The sequence below is a fragment of the Canis lupus genome, chromosome 7 (genome assembly GCF_003254725.2).
Source record: "Canis lupus dingo isolate Sandy chromosome 7, ASM325472v2, whole genome shotgun sequence".
NCBI lineage: Eukaryota > Metazoa > Chordata > Mammalia > Carnivora > Canidae > Canis > Canis lupus.
This window is the reverse complement of record NC_064249.1, coordinates 66,532,883-66,548,705: the sequence shown is the minus strand read 5'-3', so window position 1 is coordinate 66,548,705 and position 15,823 is coordinate 66,532,883. Positions and strand designations below refer to the sequence as shown.

General features: G+C 36.7%; 1 pseudogene; it reads left to right on the top strand.

The window, feature by feature from the left end:
- The first annotated feature begins 13,484 nt into the window (after positions 1 to 13,484).
- LOC112648192 (tigger transposable element-derived protein 1-like) lies at positions 13,485 to 15,281 on the top strand (annotated as a pseudogene).
- Positions 15,282 to 15,823: the final 542 nt, after the last annotated feature.

Genomic DNA, 15,823 nt, shown 5'->3' with positions numbered 1-15,823 from the left:
AGGCTATTTTTTTGCCTGCTCTGAATCATTTCCCCTTCTTCAGGTAACGATGTCTGGATTTTCCTATTGGAAAAGCATCCCAGTGCCATTCTCAGTGGGTGTAGTCTTCATCCACAGGAGACCATCTCCCCAGGTCAAGGCTTGATCATGTGACCCAGACTTAATTAATAAGAGGTGCTATGACTGATTCAGTGGTGAATATGTGACTCTCTCCAATGAGAGTCAACCTTGGGTTTTTTTCTAGAATGATGGAGAATAATATGCATTCTTTCTGCTGAGTTTACCAAGCTGTTCAGATGTAAGTTCCAAGTTTATACTGGCCATTTGTGTTAATACATGTGAAGAATCTGCCTGGATTCATTCTCTCAGAGGAAAGCAGGATCAAGAGACGGTGAGAGACCTATTCGTGGTGATGTTATTCAAACACCCAGGTTCAAATGTGCTTCTAAATCCTACTCTACCCATAGATTCTTTATTTACATTAGGCAAAATAATCTCTTTTTTGTTAGCTAATTTCTTTTTTTTTTTTTTTAGAATTTGAGTCTTGTCCATAATTCTTTTATTTATTTATTTTTCTGATTGATTAATCAGGATATACATTTATTTATTTTTTTTTTATGGTCTCATGCCAATTGTTTTTTTTTTAATTTATTTTTTATTGGTGTTCAATTTACTAACATACAGAATAACCCCCAGTGCCCGTCACCCATTCACTCCCACCCCCCGCCCTCCTCCCCTTCTACCACCCCTAGTTCGTTTCCCAGAGTTAGCAGTCTTTACGTTCTGTCTCCCTTTCTGATATTTCCCACACATTTCTTCTCCCTTCCCTTATATTCCCTTTCACTATTATTTATATTCCCCAAATGAATGAGAACATATAATGTTTGTCCTTCTCCGACTGATTTACTTCACTCAGCATAATACCCTCCAGTTCCATCCACGTTGAAGCAAATGGTGGGTATTTGTCATTTCTAATAGCTGAGTAATATTCCATTGTATACATAAACCACATCCTCTTTATCCATTCATCTTTCGTTGGACACCGAGGCTCCTTCCACAGTTTGGCTATTGTGGCCATTGCTGCTAGAAACATCGGGGTGCAGGTGTCCTGGCGTTTCACTGCATCTGTATCTTTGGGGTAAATCCCCAACAGTGCAAGTTAGCTAATTTCAATTGGGGTTCTGTCTTTTGCAGCCAAAATAATTATAACTAATGCAGAGAATAAAGGTAGAGGGGATCAGAAGTACATGATAGAATTAACCTGTTCTCCAGAAAATGGTAGACTGCTTGGAAAGGAGTCACAAAAATGAAGCAGATTATTAAATGCCAAGTTATATGACGCAATCTCCAAAACTTTAGCAAATGCAAAGATCCAACTTTCTCTGATGTATCTGGCTGGGAGAGAAGAGAATGGAGAAAGTAGAATCTTAATCTTAGAGGGCAGGTAGGAATTTATTTATTTATTTTTTAAAGATTTGTTTATTTATTCATGATAGAGAGAGAGAGAGAGAGGCAGAGAGACAGGCAGAGGGAGAAGCAGGCTCCACGCGGGGAGCCTGCCGCGGGACCCGATCCCGGGACTCCAGGATCACGCCCTGGGTCAAAGGCAGGGGCCAAACTGCTGAGCCACCCAGGGAGTCCCCGGCAGGTAGGAATTTAAATAAGGGAAAATGTCCAGGGAAGGAATCCCAGCTAGGAAAAGCCTGAAAGCAAAACACTGAAATGCAAATATGCATGTTGAGAGTAGGGTATAATGAAGAGATCAGCTACGTTGGAGTGGAGGTGTAGTGTTAGAGGTCATTAAAAGTAAAACTGCAGAAGTGAACGGGACCAGGTCTTGGAGGCCTTGAATGTCAAGCAGACAATTTCTAGTTTTTTTAGGGCAGACATTAAAGAACAACGGCAGGGTAGCCCTGGTGGTGCAGCGGTTTAGCACCGCCTGCAGTCAAGGACGTGATCCTGGAGACCCTGGATCGAGTCCCACATCGAGTGCTCTGCGTGGAGCCTGCTTCTCCCTCTGCCTGTGTTTCTGCCCCTCTCTCTGCATCTCTATAAACAAAGTTTTTTTTTTAAATAAAGAACGACTGCATAAATTTGAAGCAGTGATTGAATATTAAGGAAAAACATTTATCAGTGTTGTAAATGATGGGTAGATTGGGAGTATGGGAGAGATTGAGGTCAGTGTTACTAGTGATGTAGCCACTATTGTGGTTAAACAATAGATTTGCGCACTTATAAGGATATATTTCACCTCCTTGATTAAATTTATTCCTAGGTATTTTATTATTTTGTAAATGGGACTATTTTCTTAATTTCTTTTTCTGGTAGTTCATTATTGATATATAAAAATGCAACAGACCTTTGTGCATTGAGTTTGTGTCCTGCAACTTTATTGAATTTATTTTTTAGTTGTAACACTTTTTTAATGGGGTCTTCAGGGTTTTCTCTGTATAGTACCATGTAATCTGTAAATAGTAATGGTTTTACTTCTTTTCTTTCAATTTGAATGCCTTTTATTTCTTTTCTTTTCTTTTTTTGCCTAATTGCTCTAGCTAGGACTTCCAATACTACATTGAAAAAAAGTGGCAAGAGTGGGCATCTTTGTCTTATTCCTGATTTAGAAGAAGAGCTTTTAGCTTTTCACTACTGACTATGATGTTAGCTATGAGCTTGTCTCTTATTTATATTAAAAAATAACTTTGGTTCACAAGGATGATGAGATGATGAACAGTAAAGCGTAATTAAATTCTTTTTAAAGTCTGTAGTCAATGATATATAGCAACTACACATTTAAAAAACCAATGGAAATGAAATATAATGTTAGAAAACATGAGCAGATCAGGCATTTGTACCAAGATCAGAACGTTCTAAGGCTTATTAACTAGTTGGCTTTTTAAAAATATATAAGGTACAAATCAAAATGATTTACTTGGCTTCCAGTCTCCCTATATCAGCCAGTTAAAACCATAGTGCTTGTGAAGAATTTCCAACAGAAGAAAAGCAAAAGCAAATTAGTAAATTTTTAAGAGCAGGTTTGATTGTTGTCTCTGAAATATCTCCTATTCATCCTTGCCTTTCCATTTTCACCAACCTGTTGAAGTTCAGATCCTTAAACCACTGCCCTGGGTTGTTGAATTGGGTTCCTTCTTATTTCCTTGTCTTCTTTTTTTCTCTTTCCAATCTAACTCATGTACCGCTGCCAGATAATCTTCCTAAATTGCAGCTTAGATCATATCAATTCCCTACTCCAAAAACTTGCAATTTCCCATTGCTTTCCAAAAGCTTTAATGGGATATTCAAGGTCATCCAAAGGTCTGTCCTCAATTTCCCTCCCCAGCTTAATTTCTCAGCACATCCTGCTTAGACAGCATACTCCATCAAATCAGACTGTGTCTTCCTTTCTGGACAACAGCACAGCTTTTCTGCTTGTCTACTTTTACTCACAGAATCCCTTTACCCGGGATACTTGCCACGCTCATCTCTACCTGCTAAAATCTCTGCATTTCCTTTCAGACCTAACATGAAACCTTTATGAAAAACTATTTATCCCTAAGGCCTCTACCTTTGCCCTCTTCAGGGTTCCCTAGTTTTCTGTTTTAACCTCTCAGGGAACACTTCACACCATCTCATACATTATAGCTGAGTATCTTTCTTCCCCCAACTTGACAATAAGCAATTTGAAGGACTAAATCTTATTCACTTTTTACCCTTTGTAGCACTGGGATAAAGTTTACTTTTACTTTTGTCAATATCATATATGCATATAGTTGAAGGAGTCAATAGTTTCATAAAGCTTATTAGGAAAAATAGTTATCTACCATTACTTCTTCTCTTATCCATTAATTTTGCTACTTACCTTTATTTATCTAAATAATACAGTTATGCTACTATTTTATGATTTTTCAGTTTTAGGAACTCCATTGTGAAAGACAAAGATTTAGCTCTCTTTCACACAGTCCTCCATTTTCTCACATCATCTTTACCTAAATCTCCCCCCTCCTAGTATAGTGATATTGTAATTTTTGTTAGATCATATTATACATGCATACATATATAATATATGATATATTATGCAAATATTCACAGTCAAGCTGTGTAGGAAACTGATTACTTTTTCTTTTCTGTATGACTCCTTGGTTTCTTTAGGATTAATCATTGCATAATTTCTTTTGTTTTGTTTTTTATATATTTTCAATGCCAAAGTCTTCCTAATTATCTAAATCTTTCAAACACATTCACATGTACCAAAAATTCCATCAGCTTTCTCTTCTTAAGAAGCTATTCCTGAGCTTTCTGGCTTGTTCCAAACTGGACTAATTGCTATCCATGCTTGGCAGGTAGGCATTATCTTGGGATATTTCTTCATCATCATTGTCAGGATTCTGTTGGCCTGCCTCTTGATTGTGTTAGGTCCTTTGTTTCTTGTATTCCATATCTTGCTTGTTTGTGATTTATCTTTTTATTTTAATGAAGTATATTTTCTGTTTCCTGATAAAGAATGTATGGAAGATAAATCTTTGAGACTTTGCTTGAGTGACAATGTCTTTATTTGATCCTCCCATTTGGAAGATTGTTTGGATTGGTAGTTTAGCTGGGTCTAGAATTATCACATGGAGACAATTTTCCTTTAAAAATTTGAAGGGATTTCTTCATTGTCTTCAGATTTCAGCATTGCTGTTGAGAAGTTTAAATCTCTTCTGATTCTTGGTCTTTGCATAAACCTGTTTTTTTTTCTCTCCAATAGCTTGTAGAATCCTTTCTTTATGACTAATTTTCAATGATATGCTTTGGGGTGAGAGAATTCTTGTTCATAGTATTGGGCCTTTTCAATTAAAAATGTGTATCTTTCATTTTTAGAAAATTTTCTTGAATTATTTCTTTGATGATTTCCTTCCTTCCATTTTCTCTGTTCTCTTTCTGGAACTCAAATGTTTGTTGGATCTCTAAGACCAGGCCTCTAATTTTCCTACCAGAATTGAATTTTTCATTTCTGTTTTTTTGCTCTACACTCTGGAAGAGTTTCTAAAATTTTATTTTCCAGCTTTTCTATTTAGATTTTATTTATACAATTACATTTTCAGTTTCCAAAAGCTCTCTTTACATCATCTCCTTCTTTTGTATATTCAATATCTTCTCTTATTTCTTTAGAGGTATTAATTCTTTCTTGTGTTCATCTCCATGCATAGCTTTGTTTTCTCCAAGTTGCTTTTTTAGTTTATTTGTTTTGGTCTTTATATTTCATGTCAGTGACTTTTCTCCAACATCTGCTAGTCCTTAATTATGAGTTCATATTTAAGAGAAGAGCACTAAGAGGTCGATAGGAGTCTTTGAGTACACAGGTTAGGCTTCAATATAGGATGATCTGGCTAGGTCAATTATTTGAGGAACATCTCCATCAATACTTTAGGTCATTCCTCTTGAAAAGGTTAATTTTCCTTAGAGAAGCTCTTCCAGTTACCTCATTAAAGGGTAATTTCTGGATGCTAGTATTCTGTGAGCTCAACAGGAAAAGAGGGTTAATAGGATTTAGCATAAAATTTATGAGTTCATTTACTATTTCTATCTTCAAAATAATACCCCCACCTATAGTTGTGCCTTGTGTGTCCAAGGCCTGAAACTCTCTATTTACCCTCTTCAAAGAATATATCTCCTTTATTTTGCCTGGTGAAGGAAAACAGTCACCTAGCTATGTGGAATTGAGGAAGAGATTTAGGAATTTAACTACTTTACAGATTTTCAACTTAGCCTCCTATTTGTAGCTGCAACTTCCAGCAATACTTGATGCCACCAATCCTCAAGTCTTTTGAGTTGCTTCTAGGCCTTCCCCACTGCCAGCTTAAAAACTAATTTTCTTAGATCTTCTAGAAAAATTGCCATACAGCTATCTCTTTCTAGCTTTGTTCCTGTTGTCTCAGTTCTGGCTCCTTTCTGTACCTATGGATTTCTGATATTTAAAAAAAATCTTTTTATTGTTCTTTAAAAAGATTTATTTATTTATTTATTTATTTATTTATTTATTTATTTGAGAGAGAGAGGAAGCACAGGGAGGGACAGAGAGAAACTTTAGCAGACTCCTCCCTGAGCTCAGAGCCTGATGCCGGGGTCAACACAGGGCCCAGTCTCAGGACCCCAAGATCATGACCTGAGCCAAAACCAAGAGTCAGACTCTTAATGAGCTGCACCATTCAGGGGCTCCCCTTTATTGTTTTCTTAGCAGAGTTTTAATAGGATGCAAAAGTAAATAAATGAGTTGAATTTGTCATTTTTGTCCATAAATTGACTTTACTTGAAATGTTCTATTCTGTCTAAAACTATATTATTTTTGTTTTGTTTTTGAACACAACTAAATGTTGAATTTGGGATTATTTGCCAGCAGTGACCATTCTTAAGTTTATATTATAGTATAAACTCCTATCTAACTGCCTTTTAGTTTGGGTTTAGTCAGGTATTTGTGGAGCAAACTGCAATATAGAGGGGGAACACATATCTGGCCCTGGCCCTAAAGATATCTTTCTAGACTTCCTTAACCTCTAAACTCTAGGATGCTTCTGAGAAAAAGGTGATCTATTCAGGTATGGCTCTAACTGTTGCAAATAAGAAGCTAGTTGTCTGGACTTCATTGTTTTAGTTAAAATCTCATGGATCAGTGGTTATAGCTGTAGAGTGGGAAGAGGGAATGAGAAAGTATTTGCTTGGCATTTCCCATCCTTATATGCTTTTTTGGAAGGGTGGTGGTTATGAATATATACTGCATATATAAAATTTATGTATTATACTTCCTCCAGATCATTTATTCATTCATAAATATCTTTCAGAGCCAACTGTGTGCCAGGAACTTGGGAACAAAAGAGACAAAAATCTCTATTACTCTATGTTTAATTTTCTGAAGAATTACCAGCTTGTTTTTTCAAAGTGGCTATACCATATTACATTCCCATCAGTAGTGTATGAAAGTTTTAATTTCTTCACATTCTCACCAACATTTGTTATTATTTATCTTTTAATTATAGCCATGTTAATGGATATGAAGTAGTATCTTATTTGATTTGCAGTTTTCTGATGGTTAATGATGTCAAACATCTTTTCATGTGCTTATTGGCTATTTGTAAATCTTCTTTGGAGAAATTCCTGTTCAGATCACTAGCCCCTCCCCCCCTTTTAAAGATCTAGCTAGTCACTTTAGAGAAAGAAAGAGAGAGACAGACAGACAGAGAGTGTACATGGTTGGGAAAGGAGAGAAAGTCCCAAGCAGACTCCACACTAAGTCCAAAGCGCAATGCAGGCCTGTCTCAACCCCAAAATCATGATCTGAGCCAAAGCCAAGAATTGGATGCTTTAATTGACTGTGCCACCCAGGCACCCCCAGCCCACTTTTCAATCGGTTATTTATCTTTTATTACTGAGTTTTAAGAATTTGTATATTCTAGATAAAGTACCTTATCAGATATATAATTTATACATAATCTTCCCCATTCTGTGGGTTGTCTTTCCACTTACTTGATTTTGTATTTATTAGAGACACAGAAAGAGGAGGGGAGAGAGAGAGAGAGAAGCAGGCTCCATGCTGGGAGCCTGACATGGGACTTGATCCTGGGTCTTCAGGATCACATCCTGGGCCAAAGGCAACGCTAAACCGCTAAGCCACCAGGGCTGCCCGAAACATGGAAGTTTTTAATTTTGATGAATTCCAATTTATTTACTTGTGTTTTGTTTGTTTGTTTTTGTTTTTGTTTTGGTTTTTTGTTTTGTTTTGTTTTGTTTTGTTTTGTTTTTTGGTTACTTATGTTTTAGTGTAATCCACCCCCATTTTAAAGGCAGGAAAATTGAGTTCAATTTGCCTAATGTCATAGAATGAGTAAGTAGAAGAGCTGGAATTCAAACTCAGAAAGGTTAGTTTCAAATTCCATGTACTTAACTGCTTCATTATGTTGCCTCCTAGGGGTCTGATTTTTCTTAATCTATTTTGTAATTTTAGAGGTAATCACTTTAACTAGAATTTTAAAGTTCCATTTGTATCTTGTAGATACATACTGAACAGAAGGCAACATGTATGAAATAACAAGGCATTCTTGCTTTATGTTTATCTCTTCAAATTGTTTCTACCAAAGAGCAACTTAATTCTCATCATAGTTTGTGATAAGAGTAAAATAAAATGCCATCAGTACTGAATATTTCAACTTGCTATAATTTATAAATTGTTTGTAATATAGATAGATAAACATGACCCAGCTTGACTTATTTGTCTAGGCTTATCTCTCTCTACCCTCTAACCACATTAATTGCCTTCTCTCTTCCTAGAATATTCTGTTCCTATCACCTTTACTTCTAACTCTTAAATACTTTAAATCTTGGCTTAAATTACCAAATTTTCAAGAAATTTGTCACTGTTTCTCCAAAATAAATTAGACTTCCCTGATACGTGCTTTCATAGCTCTATTTTTTCTTTGATGACACATACTATAGTTGTAATCATGTTGTTCTTTATATGCCTGTCTCCACCAACACATTGAAACTTGACAGGCATTTTGATTACTTATGCACCACTTTATCCTCAGCACCCAACAAAGATCCTAGCACATAGTGACCAGTTTATTTTACGTTTTTTTTTAAAGATTTTATTTATTTATTCATGAGAGACACAGAGAGAGGCAGAGACACAGGGAGAGGGAGAAGCAGGCTCCCCGTGGGGAACTCGATGTGGGACTTAATATCGGGATCCCGGGGTCACGCCTTAAGCTGACCCTGAGCTGAAGGCAGGCACTCAACTGCTGAGCCACACAGGTGTCCCTGTTTTACTTTTTAATAAGCTATATCATATAACTAATAACTTTAGGACTAATAAACCGAATTATTGGCCTTACTCTGCTAACTGGGAAATGGAAAATTGACCACTAAGATAATAGTATATTATTAAATTTTAATTTTTTAAAAAAGGTAGTTTTTAGAAAAAGTAATAATTCAGTGATTGAAAGTGTATTTGTTTATTAATATTCTGTCTTATAATAATCAAGAATTGGGGTATCTCAAAGAATTAACAAAATGATACTACCTGAAACTAGACTGGACAGCCTAACTTCTTTGCCTCCAGTCCTGTCCCTCCTGTAGGGTTCACCTCTGTCCCATTTTCTTCATGAAGTCTTCTTTTATGTCTGAAATTCCCAGTGACTCTTACCCTTTCACCGAATTTCTACGACAGTTAAAGTCCAAGGCCTTCAGGTCAGCACTGGATCATATATATCGCCTTGTATTGTTCACAGTTGTTTTCAATGTTAGCCTTATCTTACCTTATTAGATTGTAAATCCCTCAAGGGGAAGAACCATATCTTTGCACATCTTCTACAAACCTCACAGTGCCTACAGCAGTGCTGAAAACATGGCACCTGCACAATCAACATGCATTGATTTGTTTGTAGGCCAAAACCATGAGTTAATCTGACAATATTGGTCCATATCAACCAAAGATGTATATATAACACAAATTGGAATTCCTAGGAACAGTAAGAGATCCCACTTTATGGTACTGGGTTTGTTTAAACCTTTTTAGTACAGGGCTTACTCCTTAACCAAAGTCAGCCTGGGTCATCAGTGATAGGGAGGGAGAAAAGTTTCCTTTCTTCCTTTTCAGCATCTCTCAGATCTTGCCATAAAACAGGGTAAAACATAATTAGAACTATCTGTACTCTGGGATCAGCTTTTCTTTGAGGAAGACAATTTAACTTGAGTGTTAAAAAGCAGCTGCTTTGTATTTTAGGAGCATGTGCCTAATCAATCTGAGGCAAACAGTAGAATAAAATCAGGCTTCCATTTTATTATTGAGTAAGCCCATCTGATCTCCCAACAGATTTGGAGCATGACTCGTACCTGTCCTGCTGATTTGACGAGTTTCTCACTGATCCACTGGAATGTTGACGGGGTCAAGCAGTGTCCCTTGAGCAAGGGCAGCCCAGCTTACTGTGGACCCCTAGATAAGACTGCCAAGAAGGTATTGCTAGCCATACAAGCTGAGAGAGGAATTCTGCATTGAAGGTAGAAGATCGAAGGTGGGGCTCCTTTCTTATTTCCCCTGTTCCATCCAACTGGTCATTTGTGAGGCATCCAAAAGTATTTCTTGAGAATCTATGATGTGTCAAAAGTGACTGGTAAGAAAAGTAAGAATTAGTTTTAGCAGTCTAGGAGCCTGCAATATGTTTAGGGAGATAAGATATACACATGGGGCATGTAAGTAACAATAGAAGACAGAATTTGATTACATATTGATTGGAGAAGGGCAAAATCACTGTGAATGGGGGTTGTCAAGGAAGACTTTGTTAGGTAATGGAGACCCTGCTGAACCTTGAAAGAGTTATTTAGAGTAACATTTTCAGAGTCTAGAGTGCTAACCACTACATGATGATATAGTGACCTTTTCATAGCTAGGTGATTAACAGATAACTTACCCTCCCAAATAATTTAATTTCCATCAGATGCCTATTACTTGATTTACATAAACTAATTTAAGTCAGAGAAGACTGAAGTGTGTAGTATATTTCACTAAGAGTCTAGCTGCAGAAAGTTAGATTGTTTTTGCCTATGATCACTAATAGTTCAAAGCAAAGTTTCAATAGGAAGAAATAATTGAAGTTGATTTAAAAAAAATACCATGAAGCTTACCTACCTACGAGTCTAAGTAAATAAAGAACTGTTTCTGTAAGCAAATCACTTTATTTCTGGGCTCTCACCTTCTATAAAAATGAGGACATTGGCCTGGAGCAGTGTTTCAAAGAGATTCTAGAAAATGTTAATAAATATTATAGAAACAAACAAACAAAAAAGAGGCTCCATGATAATGTAAATTACAAAAACATTAGGTTAAACAAAGTTATATTGGGTTCTTATAGAATTTCCTACAGACTTTAACATGATTCTTTGAATTTGAGTTTTCAGGATGAAGTTAGAGCATATGCCATTTCCCCAACTTATTTGACTATTGAATAACTTCTTCATGAAACATCATATAAGATTGTGTTCTGAGAACTGAATTCAGGAAATAAGAATGCCTTTTATGACTTAAAAGTGCCATATAATTCCACATTTGTACATCAAATGTATATTTAGATCTATATAAAACCTAATTATTTTGCTAGTCCTAATTTCACTTTGAATTGATAAGACCCATATGATTTTTAAGCATTGCAAACTTAAAAAAACATGTTCAATTTTTTTCCTCAGGTAACCCAAACCAAATTGCAGTTACGGGTAAATCTGTATTATACTAGAACATGGAAATGGTGCCAGATACATAATTGAAGCTCAAGAATTGTTTTGGGTATTAATTTTATAGTTTCTTGATTCTCTAGTGTTTTCTCTAAGGATAGAGACTTATAGACTAGTTTTGTTCTTAAGTTTTTCCATTAAATGGGCTCTGTTTGATATATGGTAGAAAATTACCTGATTAAAGCAATAGTTAAATCTAAGAAAATCTACTTTTTTTTTATTATGTAAGACATGGAGCTTTATTTATGACTTTCAATCTGATAACTGCTGGAGAGATTTTTTTTTTAGAGATTGGAAGAAAGAAGTTGCCAAGTTACCTGTTTTTTTTTTTTTCCCAAGAATCTGCAAACACTCACTTTTACATTAGAAAAAACTTACCCTGCATTGGGATGTCATACCCTCTGAGATTTTGTAAGACTCCTGCTGATTGACCCTACCCTTGACCTTAGCTCCAAAGCCCAGCTCCCTTCTGACATGCTGGTGTAGAGAATTTATTTATTTTAACAGTAGGGAGCCAGAATTCCAGAAATATTCTTACAAAAAGCTCCGAGATGCATTTACCAAATATTCAACTCCACATGACTGAGAGGTCTCCACTAACACACAAAGTGAATATAGTGAATAATTGTTATGATGGGCTCCAAGGATATGGATCAGCTTTAAGAAGTAAGCTCTAGAAGGGTGTGAAAGAGCTCCACTAGAAATGGCCTTTTTGATCATCAAGGAAAAGTGAAAATAGGCATATTATAATAGCAGAGACTTTTTAATAAAAGGAGTAGTCTCATAAGTAATTTAAGTAATATTTACCAAAACACGGAGGCAGTTTCAAGGCCAATTCTCTATTTGATTTGCCTTCCTCTGTCAATTCACATTTTCTCCTGCAAATCCTGCTAATTTTACTATAGGATTATCAAGTGCAACTTACTATGCATTTTTTTTTTTTACTTAAAAAAAAAGTTACCTTTCTTCTTTTGGATAACATGCTCATTAAACATTTATACTTACAAAAAGTATAAAAAAGAAAGGTAAAAATTATCTGGATGATGCTATTCAAACATTGCTCCTATTAATAATTTAATAAATTGGGGAGCTTGGGTGGCTCGGTTGTTTAGGCATCCTACTCTTGGTTTCAGCTCAGGTCCTGGTCTTGGGGTTGTGAGATCAAACACAGCAGGGATCTGCTTGATATCCTCTCTATCTCTCCTTCTACCTCTTCCCCTGCTCACTTGTATACACATATGCTCTCTCTCAAAAAAAAAAAAAATTTAGTAAATTTCTCTTAGCTTTTTTTGTTGGGGGGCAGTCTCTTTTTATACATTTTACGATTTTTATTTTTATTTAATTTTTTAAAGAAAGAGTGTTTTTTGAAGATTTTATTTATTTGAGAGGCAGGGGTGGAGGCACAGACAGAGAGAGAACGAGAGAAAGAGGATCTCAAGCAGACTCCCTTCTGAACACAGAGCCCAATGTGGGGCTTAAATTCATGACCCTGAAATCATGTCCTGAGTCAAAATCAAGAGTCAGCTGCTCAACCAATTGAGCCACTCAGATGCCTCTGTCTCAAATTTTAAAAGGTGATCCCTTTGAATGCTTTTCAGAGGACAGGTATACCTTATTTTATTGAGCTTCACTTTATTGAGCTTTGCAGATACTGCATTCTTAACAGATTGAAGGTTTGTGACAACTTTGCATAAAGCAAATCTATCAGCATAATTTTTCCAACAACATTTGTTTACTTCATGCTTCTGTGTCACATTTTGGTAATTCTCATAATATTTCAAATGGTCTCATTATTGTACTTGTTATGGTGATCTGTGATCTTTGATATTACTATTGTAATTGTTTTGGAATGTCACAAACTGTACCCATAAAAGACAGAGAATTTAATTGGTAAATATTTGTGCTCTGACTCCTCCACCCACTGGCCATTCCCCCATCTCTCTCCCTCTCCTTGTCTTCCCTAATCCTGAGACACAACAACATTGAAATTAGACCAACTAAGAGGCTCCTAGGTGGCTCAGTCGGTTGGGTGCCCAACTCATGGTTTCAGCTCAAGTCATGATCTCGGTTGTGGGATTCAGTCCCACATTGGGCTCTGTGTTCAGGGGGGTGTGGTCTGCTTGTTCCTCTCCTTATGTATGCTCTTCCCTCTACTTCCTTGCTTTCTCTCTAAAATGAGTAAATAAACATTTTTTAAAAAAGAAATTAGACTAATTAATGATTACCTTAATATGGCATCTAAGTGTTCAAGTGAAATGAAGAGCCGCATGTCTCTCATGTGAAATGAAGAGTTAGAAATGATTAAGCTTAGTGAGGAAGGCATGTCAAAAGCCATGATAGGCTGAAAGCTAGGCCTCTTGTGCCAAATAGCAAGCCATGTTGTGAATGCAAAGGAAAAGTTCTTGAAGGAATTAAAAGCAGTAACCCAGTGAACACACCGGTGATAAGAAAGCAAAACAGCCTTATGGCTGAGATGGAGAAAGTTTTAGTGGCCTGGATAGAAGATCAAATGAGTCACAACATTCCCTTAAGCCAAAGCCTGATCCAGAGCAAGCCTCTTCGATTCTATGAAGGCTGAGAGAGGTGAGGATGCTGCAGGAGAAAAGTCTGAAGCTGGCAGAGGGTGGGTCATGAGGTTTGAGGAAAGAAGCCATCGCCATGATATCAAAGTACAAAGTGGAGCAGCAAGTGCTGATGGAGAAGCTGCAGCAAGTGATCCAGAAACTCTAGCTAAGGTCATTAACAAAGGTGCCTACACTGAACAATGGATTTTTAATGTAGACGAAACAGCCTTCTGTTGGAAGAAAATGCCATCTTGGCCTTTCACAGCTAGAGAGGAGAAGTCAATGCCTGGCTTCAAAGCTCCAGAGGATAGGCTGGCCCTCTTTTTAGGGGCTAATGCAGCTGGTGACTTTAAGTTGAAGCCACTGCTCCTTTGCCATCTGAAAATCCTAGGGCCCTTAAGAATTATGCTCAATCTACTCTGTCTGTGCTCTATAAATGGAACAACAAAGCCTAGATGACAGCACATCTGCTTATAAAATGGTTTAGTGGCCATTTTAAGGCTGCTGTTGAGACCTACTGCTGAGAAGAAAAAAGATTCCTTTCTGAGTATTACTGCTCATTGACAATGCACCTGATCACCCAAGAGCTCTGATGGCGATGTACAATGGGGTGAATGTGGTTTTTTTTTTTTTTGAATTCACATTTGATTTTTTACCTGAAAAGTGAATGTGGTTTTAATGCCTGCTAACATAACATCCATTCTGCAGCTCATGGATCAAGGGGTAATTTTGACTTTCAACCTTATTATTGAAGAAATACATCTCATAAGGCTATAGCTTCCTTAGAGAGTGGTTCCTCTGATGGATCTGGGCAAAGTCCATGGAAATCTTCTGGAAAGGATTCACCATCCTAGATGCCATTAAGAACATTCATGACTCATGGGAAGAGGTCAAAATATCAACATTACCAGGAGCTTGGAAGAAGTTGATTCCAACCCTCATAGATAACTTACGGGTGTGCAAGACTTCAATGGAGGAAGTCCCTGCAAGATGTAATGGAAATAGCAAGAGAACTAGAATTAGAAGTAGAGCCTGAAGATATGACTGAATTGGTATAATCTCATGATAAAACTTTCACAGATGAGTTGCTTCTAGTGGATGAGTAAAGAATTTCTTGAGATCGAAACTACTCTTGGTTAAGATGCTGTGAAGATTATTGAAATGACAACAAAGAATTTAGAATATTCCAGAAAGTTAGTTGATAAAGCAATAACAGGGTTTGAGAAGACTGACTCCAATTTTGAAAGAAGTTCTACTGTGGGCAAAATGCTACCAAACAGTATCACATGCTACAGAGACATTGGTCATGAAAGGAATATTCACTCAATCCAGCAAACTTCACTATTGTCTTATTTTAAGAAATTGCCACATCCACCCCAACCTTCAGAAACCACCACTCTTGTTATTCAGCAGCCATCAACATGGAGGCAAAACTCTCTACCAGCAAAAATATTGACTGGCTGAAAGTTCTTTTTTTTAATAAATTAATTTTTTATTGGTGTTCAATTTGCCAACATACAGAATAACACCCAGTGCTCATCCTGTCAAGTGCCCCTCTCAGTGCCCGTCACCCATTCACCCCCACCCCCCGCCCTCCTCCCCTTCCACCACCCCTAGTTCATTTCCCAGAGTTAGGAGTCTTTATGTTCTGTCTCCCTTTCTGATATGTCCGACACATTTCTTCTCCCTTCCCTTCTATTCCCTTTCACTATTATTTATATTCCCCAAATGAATGAGAACATATAATGTTTGTCCTTCTCCGATTGACTTACTTCACTCAGCATAATGATGCTTGGCATTTTTAGCAATAAGACATTTTAAAATTAAGATATTTACTTTTTTAGACATAATGCTGTTGCACACTTAATAGATTACAATATAGTGTAAATGTAACTTTCATATATACTGGGGAACAAAAAAAATTATTTGACTGGTTTTATGGCAATATTTTCTTTATTGCTGTGGTCTGGAACCGAACCTGCAATATCTCCAAGGTATGCCAGTAC